Raw genomic sequence first — 14,972 nt, 5'->3', positions numbered from 1 at the left:
ATATATATATATATATATATATATATATATATATATATATATATATATATATATATATATATATATATATATATATATATATCTATACTACTATTATAAAGAGAGAACACAAACCTTTGAGCCAGGTAAACTCGAAAAGTACACCACCAATCAAAACACCCAAGACATCTTTGAAAACCTCAGGGCAAGCAGAAGGACATAGGCTATTAAAAATAAAAAATATACGTAGTTTAAAAAAATTTGAAATAAAAATAAAGTAGTTCCTTGCAAGTAGCGCCGGCCGCGACGTCTGCGTGATGACATCATTTGCGTGTACTTACCTGAACCAACATCAGTCCTGGCCGCATTCTGCGGGAAGCCACTGAGACCCGCGTCAGGGATTTCCTTTCCTGGCCTCGCAGCACGCTGCAGACCTCCAGCCGGAGCAGGAGAGAGACACGCATGGGGCCCGGCCTTGGCTGATCTTGGGCTGTGGGGTGAATTGAAGAGGTGGCAGCCGGCTGCAGACAAGCGTGCTGGGGAGGGCTGGAGCGAGACTGCAGTCAGACTTGGTGGGGTGGCACCTACCGCTGCAGACGAGGGGACTTGCAGCCACCAGACTAGGCAGACATAACAGCGTGGGCCCCAGGATCCAACGGCGTACCTAGGGGGGCGGTCCGCCCCAGGCGGCACTATTTTCGGGGCGGCGGGTGTCCGCAAATAAATTATAAAGGCCGCCGCCGTGGGCCATCAGTCCTGCGAGGGCGGGAGCGGCGCGTATGTGGGTCCCAGAGCCATCATTGGTAGCGCGCGAAAGCGCTACCAATGATCGCTCTGGGAATCATTTTTGACCAGCCCCTGCGCTGAAAGCGCTGCAGTGACGTGCGCCATCACCAGGCGCTCTTGAGTCTGGAGAGTGCAGGCATATTTGCAGCGCCTGAACTACTTGTAAAGAAGAACCAAAATAAACTCGTCAAATGCGTGTTTTACGCACATTGGAGCCAGCGCATTTCTTTTTCCTGCAGAATACCTCGAGGCCTGCTTCATGATGTCAGGGAGGTCACGGCGGCAGAGGGCGGAATGTGTATTTAACGCTACAGGCACGGTTGACTGAGTGAGTTTATTTACCATAAAATAAACGCATTGATTGTAGCCATGCTATGCTGTGTTTTGTATTTATGTAGCGTGCAATATCCGTTCAGGAATGTCTGGGAGCATTACTAAGTCTGCAGCAGAGGCTAATAACGCACATAGTACACTTGGCTGAATGTGCGCTTTAATAAAACACATTTTTTGTAACAGTATGTTATGTCACGCAGTAAATCTACTCGAGGACAATAAAAGGCTGAGCTCATCACACAGAATTCGAGTCTGTAGATTAGATGTTTCACGCTCGCTCGATTTGTGGGGTGCATGTTATGAAGCTCACATTGTGTACCATCGGAAACAGAAGTCCTTCAGTGGAAACACATGTTGAAGCAATCGGGGGAACCTACTTCAAGGTTTCTGCCTGTACATACTATCTTTTAAAATATTAGATTTGCTTTGATCTGGAGGCAAGGCCTGCTGGTTTCCAAAAACCCAGATTTCTCTTTGGAGGCACAACGGCCAGCTCTGGGTGCAAAGAATTTGTAGGAGTTACATGTTACAGGTCTAGCCGGCCTAGTGGCATGAGGGCATAGTGCAGCTTGAAGGCACGCCTGAGGCAGGCGGAGAGGCGAATAGGGGGTGCTGGACCCCCTCCTCCTTTGGGAGATAAAGTCATCCATGGACTATGGGAGTGCAAACTCTGCACTGTCTGTCTGCTCATGTGTGTAACTCACTCCACAGCACTGGCATAGCGGTCCGCCCCAGGTGGCACTATTTTCGGGGTGGCGCGTGTCACTGATGGCCCAGTTCTTCTATTTTGCCTTTTCTCAATTTGCTTAATGGCACGTATTGCATTGTAATTGCATTTATATAGTGCTTACTTCCTCTGAAGAGGCGTCAAAGCGCTTTTCGGTGAGTAGCATGCTACTCTGGAACTTAAACACTATTAGTTGATTTGGTGTAATGAAATTGAAAGTAATTTGAGCGTGGACATGTTAGAATATTATTTGCACTGAAAAGGAATAGTGGGGGATATGTAGAGTTGGACAAGAGGAAGTCATTGGGCCTCTTTATATATTTAAAACCTACGTTTTGTTCGAACTAATATTTTTTGTATTTCAATTGCAAACAGCGTGCCAATTGCAGGCTGTTTAGCCTGCTTCGAGGTCACTTAAAACATTGATTTAAAGTCTTCTGCTCTTTAAGTGTCTTGATCCATAATGCCTGTCAGAGTAGTATGTATGTGAAGGGGCTGGGAGGGCAGCTGCTGGAAAACGATTCCTTGCTCTGTTGTAGATTTAGGTTTCTCTCTGAGTTTTCCAGATCCAAGCGTGAGGCGCTCACTCAGTGCATTTTTCTTTCCTTTGCATTCTGGAACTTGTAGTGTTGGGTTTATGATGGGATGAACAGGACTGGAAACCCCTGAGTGCAATGAAACATATGGACGGGATGAGCTACTCAAGCTTGGAAATGGAGAACCTGAGAGGTCTGTGGTTTATCAGAGGAGCCTGTGCCGCCAGAAACATCTCGATCCAGTCCTGAGCTTTCCTTTTAGAAATCATTGCCATTTTTTACTGTAGTCCAGTAGGCTCAATTCAACTGAATCACAACTGCGACTCCTTATATTCAATAAGTTGTTGCATAAAGAGCAGAGACCCGAACATGGTGTCCCAGTGAGAGGATATAGCGTTAGGGCCAGACTCCAACAACTATGAGTGACACTTCCGCGCAAGCAAAATCAAGCAATGAAGAGGAGGGAAACATATAAATATTATAGATTACACCCATTTGAACAACGAGAAACTATAAGAAGATCTTAAAATGGCTGGGAAGCACCAGAAATGGACAGGCACGCACATAGCTAGGGGGTCACAACCCAGGCTGGAAGGTACTGAATGTGGTAATGGGGAATAAGGTTAAAAATACCTGATAATGGGATGGAATAATGTAGTATGTATAACGTTATGATGTAAAGCATGTCAAGAATGTCAGAACACAAAAGGAGTGTGCGATTTCTCTGTCACTAGGCCTTGTGTGAAATGAACTTCTATATATCAATGACAAGCTGGAGGTTTTTGGCGCGACAATGCCAAGCTACATGGTTGACTTCATTGGGGGCTCCGGAGCAAATACGTCATTTTTTCTGTAGTCCTCTCCCCTCCCCCTCCCACTATCGGCCAGGGGCGGCAATCTGAGGGATAGCCCCGGGCGCCAGAAGCTCTAGCTACACCGGTGCCAGGAGCTGCAGGTAAGCCTGCTGGGAGTGCCGGAGAATCTGGGGCGCCTGGCTCCAGCATGCACGGCAAGGCTGGGTGCAGTGTTGGGCCTCGCACTCTGACAGTCCTCGTGGCAGCATGGGTCCGTACTGGCCTCGCTGACAGTGTAGCGGGGTGGCTTTGCTCACTCCCCATCTCTGCTGCACAGGCCTCCGGTGTGTGACACAACAACAACAACTTGCACACAAAGATTCTCTGCCGGCAAAGACCCTGTGCAGCCTTACACCCCTTTATTTATATCCTCAGACTGCGCTTGCCCAGAGGAGTGCTACAGGTGGCAACAGGGTGATGTAGAGGCCGGATGGCTCTCTACAGATGCTATATGTTCTCCTCCTCCCTTTCCAGCTCCACAACTTGAACCCACTCCTGTGCCTCCACGCACCTGTTGACAAATCTGGCTTTCTTGAAGTCTTATCGACATAGGTGACTTACCACAGGTTGTAACTTAAATTGGGAGCATGCAATGTTGTCCTGAATGTGCGTCATCCCAATGCACTCCGCTGACACTTTCCAGTGTGCTCAATCTCAGAAAGTGCCAACATTGGTAGGGGAAGCCCTACTGGAGCCTCCAACTACTCGATTAGATTGCAAGCTCAACACTCCACACAGCCTATTCATGCAACAGTAACTGATCCAGTCCAGGTTTTTGCTTTGCATTCTGTGACTGGTAGATTTTATCTATACTCTATACTACTATTATAAAGAGAGAACACAAACCTTTGAGCCAGGTAAACTCGAAAAGTACACCACCAATCAAAACACCCAAGACATCTTTAAAAACCTCAGGGCAAGCAGAAGGACATAGGCTATTAAAAATATACGTTGTTTAAAAAATTTTGAAATAAAAATAAAGTAGTCCCTTGCAAATAGCGCCGGCCGCGACGTCTGCGTGATGACATCATTTGCGTTTGCGCTCCCTGGCACCATTCCGGAAATGGCGCCGAAGATCGCGACCTGCTGGGAGGACTGCCGCGGCCCTGCTTGCTGCTGGGCGAAGTGGCGGCCTGTGCGGGCGGGGCGCATGGAGAGTGGTGGCCTGTGCGGGCAGGGCGCCTCGAGAGTGGCGGCCTGTGCGGGCAGGGCGCCTGGAGAGTGGCGGCCTGTGCGGGCAGGGCGCCTGGTGAGTGACGCCCTGTGCGGGCGGGGCGCCTGGAGCGGGACCGGCGGCTCAGGTAAGGATCAGGCTCTCCGGGACACGGGCGGGAGGGGGCCGGGCCGGGGCGGGAGGGGGCCGGGGGCAGAAGTGCACGCAAGCCTCAAATGCTGCCCCCAGCCCCTTTCTGCCCCAGGCAACGCTGGGGCGGGCTGCTAGTATATATATATATATATATATATATATACTAGCAGTCCCGACCTTGTCCGGGAGCAACAGGCTTCCCCGACCCCTGCCCGCCCCGACATTGTCCAGCAGCCCGGGCCCCCGCCTGCCCCGACCCCCGCCTGCCCCAACCCCCGCCTGCCCCGACATGGGTCCCCTTACCTCAGCCGCCGCTCCTCCCGCCTGTCCGCTGCTCGCACCGCTGCTGGCCTGTCCGCTGCTTCTCACGTCACTGCTCTTCCTCCGCGCCATGTCCGTCGCTCCTCCTGGCGCTCCTGGAAGCTGCTCCTACCCGTGCTCCTGACGTGAGCATGCACGTCGTGGCCGTCGCTACTTCGGAGGGACTACTTTTTTTTTACTGTAAATGTTTTAAATAACGTTTTAAAAAAAAATGTATATAGCCTATAACTATCTACACACCCTGGCGATTCCAACAGTGTATCGGGTGTGTGGATTGGCGCTGTGGTTCCCGAGTTTACCCGCCTCAAAGGCTGAAAGTTCTTCCTTTATTATAATAGTATAGATATATATATATATATATATATATATATATATATATATATATATATCACGCTCGGTGGGGGTGGTCCTAGGAATGAGTCTTGGACCTATACTATCTAGAAGTCCTAACATTACATTCAGAAGATCACCTAGTATGCGTGATGCATTAGATAGATCTATGCCCGAAGATCCTCCTAAAAAGAGTCTAACCACCAAGACAGGATTCTTTCGGTGCACTTCGTGCAGAGCCTGCACGTTTGCCAAGAATAGTACTCACTATTACACAGCATTTTCTTCCACACCTGTCCCTATTCGTGAACACCTCACTTGTAGATCCGAATTTGTTGTATATAAACTGAAATGCACATGCAACCTAGAGTACATTGGAAGTACTAAACTTCCGGTACACCAGAGAATATTGCAACATATCCGTGCAATTGTTAATAGCGACAATAACTACCCTGTCGCGCAACATTTTCGAGCTGTTCATGATAAAAAACTGAGAGATCTTGAATATACAGTTTTGTGCTCAGTACCTCAACCCGGACGGGGAGGTGACAGGGTGAAACTTCTTCGGCAGAAAGAATCACATTTAATTTTGTCCTTAGACACCAAGGCACCTAATGGTTTAAATTTGACCGAAGATCTGAGCAATTTTCTATAATCTGTATAGGGTCAGTTTGAGATAATTATTCTTTCTGTACAATATACGTGAGTTATCTGATGTGGTGTAGACTATCGCAGAGCGGTTGGCCGGCTGGCTAGCCTGAATTTGTATATACTTTGTTTAGGTGTTTTTCATTCCAATTATATTGTATGTGTATTTTGTGGAATTTTACACCTGATTGCAAAGTTACCTGCTATATTATTATGTTGTGCCCTGTCAGGACATTTCTTACTTCAGCTGTGACTATGTTTATGATTCTCTTTCTCTCTTATTTTTTTCGTCACCATTTATCTTTTTGAGTTTTGTTGTGCTTTCTCCCACATGTCTGGTCTTATTATTTATTTTCATTTTTTGGTTTATAATTTTATTTTTGCATCATGATGCCTTGGTCCTAGTTTTAATTTAGGAATTGGAATGGTTTTCATTTTACATGTTGTGTTTCTTAGCTGCTTATTGTAAGTTCAGCAGATTAATATTACTTTCTGGCACTATGTCAGCAGGAATATGTTATTTTTTGGCACTATGTCATCATTCTGTTCGTTTATGCTGACAATAACAGTATAACCTTATTTTGGTTTCTTAGGCACTTGCCGTCACTGTTATTTGTAAATACACAACTTTTTTAAGAATCACAACACTGTATATAGTATCCACACGCAAAACATGTAAATTGTTTTAGCGTTGCGTAATGTTTGTAACCATGAAAGTCCAAGCATCTATTATGTTTCATTTTGAGTTACTTTATTTCTACATATTGTTTATACTTTTAGTCCTTCCTTTGTTACTATGAACTGGAGAAGGTGTGTAACATTAGTGGTGTTCATTGAAGCCCTTTGTTTATGTTTGGTATTTAAACACTTTTTTGTTTCTGGCGCGCTGTGTGATCAAGCTCTCTCGTAGAGTGAAACGCGTCATCCCTATTAAAATTACGTTTTCCCTGTTATCCATCGTGGATTTACTTCTTTGAGGCTATATTGATTTGCTGGCTGTGAGGTATCGTGAGGTCTCGACCGTTGGTTCCTGTATTGTTTGGGACTTGGACTGCTTACTTCATATATATATATATATATATATATATATATATATATATATATATATATATATATATATATATATATATATATATTACCTACTGGCTGTCGCCAGTAGGTATATATAGTGAGGATTATTTGTCTATGGAACTTTTGAAAATTCTATGTCTAATAACTTTGGCGTTTGTGGACGGAATCGGCTGAAATTTTCAGGAAAACGGCACATTTTGTTTCTGAGCAGCCTCCGAAAATTTGGGGGGGTTTCGTCAAGGGGGGGCCGAGAAAAAAGGGGGGTCACAAAACGCGTTTTTCCCATGTTAATTTCCATAGGGCCTTTGGCCTCACTTTTAGCTCGAACGGCTGAATGGATTTGCACGAAACTTGGCAAAATTGTAGGGACTGTTAGCCCGATGTGCCTTTGCTAGGTCTCAATATATGTGCTCCAGTGGATTTTGAGAAATTAACGTTCAAAACAAGATATATATCTGTAACAGCGCTCCGGGCTGCGCTCCGGTCCGCTTACTTTTCGCGAAACGGAACTTTGCGCGCAGAAAGCTGATTGGCTCTCCGGTGTCTGTCAACATTCTAAACAGTCCGGAGCGGCCGCCATCTTATCTCTCGGTAGGATCGAGAGAGAAGAAGAGGTGAAAAACGAAGGGGGAATTTAATGAAAGGGGGCAAGGTATACCTCTCTTGACCCCCTAGGAATGATGTTGGGGTTATTAAAGGGTCCCGTGGGGAAAATAAAAAAATATATATTTTTCACGGTAGAAGCGCTTCCCGGGCCGCGAACTGGGCCGCAAACTGGTAGCGAAACGGGAATTCGCCATTTTGTGTTTCGTTTTAATTAAATTACTAGGTATAAGGGGGTGCGGGAGACGTATCCTGACCCCTTATGTTTTCTGAGGGTGGCTGAGGAGGCTCATATATGTTGATACATGTCTTCCAGCGGCTGTGCGTGAGCTTTTTTTTTTTTTTGCTGCGTGACGTCTGTTAACGTTCGCTTCGATGGAAATCAGGAAGTGTTGACCACCATTTTGTCACTGCGAGTAAATATTTTGTTATAAATGAATCCTTATTGATAAACATTGTCTGCGCCATCTTGCCTTTTTGTCCAATGCCACAATTTTGTCGTGCACGGCAGCCATTTTAGATGCCTTGACCAGACCCACTCTCTGCACGCCGTCGATTCTCAGCACGGCTCCCCACCCTCGCAAGCATCTCCCCCACGCACTGGTCACCCCCGCTCTCTCTCTCATGCATGGGCCATATACTTCCCCCCATCTGCGCTGCTCTTCCCTGAGAATCACACCCTGTGCCCGCCCGATACCTCCCTTTCACTCTATTCACTACCGCACCCTCTGACACTCCTCTTCCTCTGTGTCCTATTGTCCAGGCCGGACCCAGGCTATCACCTAGCCCTGCGGATGTAGTTTATGGCCCCAGCTGTAGAGAATCCAGACATACCAATCCTCCCGATTCAGGCGTGAGACAACTGATTTCAGTGCTAGTCTTCCGCCTCCCGATTCCTGCAAGGAAAAACCCGGGGGCATATTACCAACAACTAGCGATAATTTTTGTCTCTAACTTGTTTAGAGACAAAACATATCGCCGCACATCGGCGAATTTTATCGCAGATAAACCTTGCTATTAGCAAGGTTTATCGCAAATGCGATAAAAAACGGCCGCAATGCATGAATATCGCTGAAAAGTCAGCGATATTCATGCATTATCCAGCAAATGCTCTTAGCCATGTTATCCACCTTCCATTGGATAACATGGCTAAAAACTGCTCAGGGCAGGTGTTAGCTTTTGGAGATATTCGCGCTTAGCGCGAATATCTCCAAAAGTTGGTAATAGGAGATAGCGATGGTTAGGGACTGTTTCCAGTCGCTAACATCTTGGCACGCCCACTTTGCATGTCATTAGTGATAAATATCACTGACATGCAAAGCGGGGCCCAATGAATCCTTATTGATAAACATTGTCTGCGCCATCTTGCCTTTTTGTCCAATGCCACAATTTTGTCGTGCACGGCAGCCATTTTAGATGCCTTGACCAGACCCTCTCTCTGCACGCCGTCGATTCTCAGCACGGTTCCCCACCCTCGCAAGCATCTCCCCCACGCACTGGTCACCCCGCTCTCTCTCTCATGCATGGGCCATATACTTCCCCCCATCTGCGCTGCTCTTCCCTGAGAATCACACCCTGTGCCCGCCCGACACCTCCCTTTCACCCTATTCACTACCGCACCCTCTGACACTCCTCTTCCTCTGTGTCTGATTGTCCAGGCCGGACCCAGGCTATCACCTAGCCCTGCGGATGTAGTTTATGGCCCCAGCTGTAGAGAATCCAGACATACCAATCCTCCCGATTCAGGCGTGAGACTACTGATTTCAGTGCTAGTCTTCCGCCTCCCGATTCCTGCAAGGAAAAACCCGGGGGCATATTACCAACAACTAGCGATAATTTTTGTCTCTAACTTGTTTAGAGACAAAAATTATCGCCGCACATCGGCGAATTTTATCGCAGATAAACCTTGCTATTAGCAAGGTTTATCGCAAATGCGATAAAAAACGGCCGCAATGCATGAATATCGCTGAAAAGTCAGCGATATTCATGCATTATCCAGCAAATGCTCTTAGCCATGTTATCCACCTTCCATTGGATAACATGGCTAAAAACTGCTCAGGGCAGGTGTTAGCTTTTGGAGATATTCGCGCTTAGCGCGAATATCTCCAAAAGTTGGTAATAGGAGATAGCGATGGTTAGGGACTGTTTCCAGTCGCTAACATCTTGGCACGCCCACTTTGCATGTCATTAGTGATAAATATCACTGACATGCAAAGCGGGGCCCAAGATGGTCGCTATCTCCTTTTAGCTGTCACTAACTGGTGTTAGCGACAGCTTGGTAATAGGGAGATAATTTTATCTCCTTTTTTTTGGCTTTTAAAGCCAAAAAAGCGGAAATAAACCCCCTTGATAATATGCCCCACGATTCCTCGGGGGTTTCAGCTGACAGGGCTTGGTATTGTGTTACGTGCTAATTCTTCCAGGAAACGTCAGAGGGTCGATGCAGGGGTTCTAGAAGGGGTGATAAACCATTTAAGCCTCATGAACAAGCGCATGGTCTTTTAAAGATTTGTGAAGTACTCGGGGCGGCGGTGTGTGTGTGCCCTCTTTCAGGAGCGGGCGGGGGGGCACTGCCAGCAACTTGCCAGGCCAGGCAGTGTTCAACACGTGCATCACCCTTTCTCTGCCTGCATTGCGCTCCATGCTTCGGAAAGGTAAGAAAAAGAACGTGCATTTGAGTTTGAAATGTCCGATCCTGTAGCAGTACACTTGCAAAGCCCACACATGACAATAACCCGATTCAAGGCCCCATTCACCCGATTTTTAAAAAAAATATAGTACTCCAAGAAAGTTGGATTATAAAACTTTATTAACTTTTAAATATAACGAACGCAACAAAAACTGTAAATATATTTAAACATTTTTTGATTAAAAAAAACAACAATGGTCAGAAGCTGTCTTTTGTGCGAATAGTCCCAAGGCAGCACAACGTGCTGAGTTGTGGAAGGCACCCAGGTGAACAACCATCCCTTCTTTAAACCCCATGGTGACCAACTATAGTTTCAATGAGTGCTATGTCCCAGGTTTTACATAAAGTAGTGTTTACCTAGAGTGGTGCTGTGTAGGACACTCTGAATGGAAATTAACCAGAACTATAACGATAACAACAACAACAATAATATAACTTTTATGCCCAAATTACGCAAACATTTATCTAATCTGCTAAAGGGGGGAGTCGCCATTTCTTTACAATAATCAATAATGAAAAATCAACATCAATAGGGTTGTCCGTATTCCCTATGCAGCACTATAGTGCAACATACACAGCACTTGGGGTGTCAAGAGTGAACAGGTCCTAGCTGCTTAACCAATGACTGACAAATGCTATATTAAACACTTACTATGTATAATACTTGCGTTCACAATAGTTTTACTTTACAAAACAGAACAAAAGATGTCCCCTGTAAGTAAACCCATATTAGCTGTTTCAGTTATTGAACATCCTAAGGTTTTATGACATGGCGAACAGTGGTGATATCCTGGGCCACCCATCCGTAGCCTCTCTAATCTCCATTACAATGTGTTTCTTGCTAAAATTAGCCAGAACGATAACCATAACAACAACAACAACAATAATATAACTTTAACGTCCAAATTACGCAAGATTTAGCAAATCTGGTAAAGGGGGGGAGTCGCCATTTCTTTGGATAATTTATTCATCCATCCGTAACCTCTCTAATCTCCATTACAATATGTTTCTTGCTGTCGCTAGCTGATGAAAAAACTAAAGTGATAACTTCCTCATCCTTATTTTGTCTTTCTTTGTTCCTTAAGATGTTATCTGTGTCAACCTCTTCCGAGAATGCTGATGCGTTAGGGATTTCCTTGTGTTTCTTAATAGCATTGGTGTCTGCACACTTCTTTGTCAATTCTGTGAACATGATAACTGCTTCATAAACAGACGATATCCTTGTTAAGTCATTAGTGTTAAGTGTGTCTGAAACTACAGTGCCCTTCTGTTTTTCTTTCTTCTGGCTCTACAGAGTTTTGTGTGTTGTTCTTTTGAGCGACAATTATTCCAGAGGTTTCAGGTTCACTTGTTTTGTCCTGCAGTGAGTTAACAGCTTTAGAGACTTCATGTTTATTTGCTATGTCCTGCTGTGCGTCAACTGCTTCAGAGACGTCAGCCTCATTTGTTATGTTTGACTAGATCCTGGACCTGCCCGGCCGCGCCCAAAATGGCGCCGGTGTAAATGGGACTCGTAACTGCTTGTTGTGTACTGGTTGCCCAACCTTGATATCACGAGATACGTATGCAGTTTTGAAGCACATGGCGGAGGCTCGTCTGCTGTAGTGGGGCGCCCCTTTATCGTTTCAGTCGCCATTCCGCCCGCTTTTGCTACACTGTGCCTTTTCCGCCATTCAGCTGTTTACCGCCCGCTCTTACGGCTACAGCGTCTCGCTCACCATGTAGTTGAGTTGCTCCCACTCTTGCGGTGCAGCGATAGGCGGCTGCCACAGGACTCTTAAAATGGCGGCCGGCTCTTCGGATTTGGGCCTGGTCCAGTAAAATGGCCCTGGGACACCTTGGAACTCGGACGCTTGTCTGCCAGGGCGTGGGTCCCATTCTCAAAAGCGTCCCCTCAGCCTTGAAGATTGTACAAAAGTCTTGGGGGCTCTCGACTCCCGCAGGCTTCCGGTGGGGAGCGGCTGCTATGATTGCTTGCGGAATGGCCACGACGGAGCTACGAGATGGTGGTGCTCTCATGGTGACGCCAGCTTCAGTCTGAAACATCCAGAAACAAGGTGGGGCTTTCATCGTTTGGGAAAAAAAATGTTTTAATCCAATGAAAAGTGTTATTTTTAGGTCACATGACCTAGTCTTACATCATTAGGAAAACAAAAGTAAAATGAACCAATGAAAAGTTTTATTAACAAGTCACATGACCTGTTATGCTTACGTTACGCGCTGCGCGGCGCGCTCTGGATCGTTTCCGGGAAGCTGCGCCTTGCGCACCGGAGCACTTCCGGGTGCGCTAACGCGGCGCGTCATATGACGCATTACGCGACAACGCAGGTCCAGAATATAGTCAAAATGTCTTCACCAACCAGCGGTCGGAATACAACCGCTTTCAGCAGTCCAAAAAGTTCTGTTAAATCTTAAGAGCGGGAGCAACTCAACTACATGGTGAGCGAGACGCTGTAGTCGCAAGAGCGGGCGGTAAACAGCTGAATGGCGGAAGAGGCACAGAGTACCAAAAGCGGGTGGAATGGCAACTAAAACGGTAAAGGGGCGCCCCACTACAGCGTGTCTTCAGGTCAAACGGATTGTGGGACAAGGTCCAGAATGGAAGAGTCATCAAAAGGCAAAAAATTCCGCCGGACCCCGGGAGCCGGCCGCCTATGTTGGGGGCGATCTCAGGCCACACCAGGGCAACACGACTTGGGGAGGGGGCAGGAGCCAAGCGCCCCCTCCCAGTCCGCGCCATCTCACCGCCCCTCGGGGGCCTCCGTCAAGCGGTTTAGGGAGGCACCGTATCACATTGTTTTCCAATGCAGTCAGGTCCACAAACGGACCCCACTTACTTTGAATAGTGAAGCTGCAGCAGGTGCAAATAAGGTTTAGACAGTGTTACAAGAGCTGCTTACAACTCTGAAGTATGGCACTCAACATCCAGAACTTATGCCATTTGTGTAAGGCAGTGACATCGAAGCAACTCAGGGACCAAAAGTATGAACGAACACTCACGTATGAAAATCTTATTTGGGGAAGGGGCAGGATCCAAACGCCCCCTCCCAGTTCGCGCCACTACACCGTATGTAGAAAATCTGAAGCCATCGTTCTACAAACTCTCAACGCTTGCTATCAGTGCATGAGTTTCATGCTCGATCGATTGAGCTAGCCGGATCGGGCAACAAAAAGTATAAAATAGTTATGTAAATAGTTATTTAATAAAATGTTTTACCCTGTTTCTTTGCTGGTGTGTTGTCTATATTTATAATATTTGCATAGGGTTTGTCGTTATTTTGGGCGGGGTGGGTGACGGAGCCGAGCTGTCTTGCAGCCCTCATGGTGTGGAGCTCAGTTCATTTCACTATTTTCGTATTTCTCATGAAGGGTTGTTCCTAATGTTTGTATTTTAGCGAGGTCAAAAAGAGATCCAATTAGTGGTCTACTGATTTTGCACGATTACTTTTATTTTTTTACACGATTTTTCACTATCTGCAAAGACTAAACAGAGTATTGCGACTTTGTGCTTGTTTGTAAATAGAGAATGATCCAAAGAGAACCAATTCTAAAACAGTAAATGCTTGGATAACAATCAATCAAATGGAGAGACAAGCAGGTATGACGGATTACAACGGGGGTAAAGGTCTGCGTTAACTACCCTTCACTATCTGCAAAGAGAGAGTACTACTAAGAGAAAAGAGGGGAGTGGGGGGGGAAGCATTCAAAGCACATGAGCGTGCATAAACACGAAAACGTTTTTACCTATCACGTACTTGACATTTGACAGCTTTTGATATTTGCTATTAAAAAACCATTGAAATTCACAGAAAAAACCATAGGTTATAGTCCATATATAGTTAGGAATTTGCATTTACAAAACCTTGAAAATTCAATGAAAAAACCATTGGTTATAGAACATATATAGTTAGGAATTTGCATTTACAAAACCTTATTTTACTCGCATAAAACCATTGAAATTCCATATATAGTTAGATGCGCTAACTATATATCGCGCACCCGCAATCCACTGCTGATGATGTCACATATTACATCATTCATGACATGGTTAGTGACATCACTGATGACATCAGTGATGTCACTAACCATGTCATGAATGATGCCACTGGGGAAAGCTTTCTTGTGCTCGAGTGAGACTCATTCCTAGGACCACCCCCAGCGAGCGTGAGATATATATATATCCAAAATGTCAAGGACTACATTGAGGAGGCAAATCAACAACTCCTTAACCAGGAACATTATGAAAAATTGAGCACTAATCCAATGGAGGAGTGGACTAATGAATATCATTCGATATTACTAACCTGGAAGGATAGGGGTCTACTGGATTTTGATGAATATAGTTACCTGAAGACCAACAACCCAATAATGGCAACCATATACTTCCTCCCAAAAATTCACAAGTCACTAGACCATCCACCAGGGAGACCCATTGCGAGCTCAATAGGGTCCCTTTTGGAATCCACCTCCAGATTTATAGATATATTCTTGATGAACTATGTGACCAGCTTACCTTCTTTTTTAAGGGACACCATGGATTTTTTGCAGAGAATATCCACAGTTGTATGGAAATCAACTTATCGAATGGCAACCATCGATGTCACTTCACTTTACACCTCAATACGTCATGAGGATGGTATTGAGGCTGTTAAATAATCCTTAATGACACGATCTGTAAATTTCCTAGAACACTCTCAAATGTTACTGGAGATGCTCAAATACTGCCTGACCCATAATGCATTTCTGTTCCTGGGGGAGACGTATCTCCAGAAGCAGGGGACAGCAATGG

The sequence above is a fragment of the Lissotriton vulgaris genome, chromosome 12 (genome assembly GCF_964263255.1).
Source record: "Lissotriton vulgaris chromosome 12, aLisVul1.2, whole genome shotgun sequence".
NCBI classification, from domain to species: domain Eukaryota; kingdom Metazoa; phylum Chordata; class Amphibia; order Caudata; family Salamandridae; genus Lissotriton; species Lissotriton vulgaris.
The sequence above is the reverse complement of the archived record's forward strand: the minus strand, read 5'-3'. Positions refer to the sequence as shown.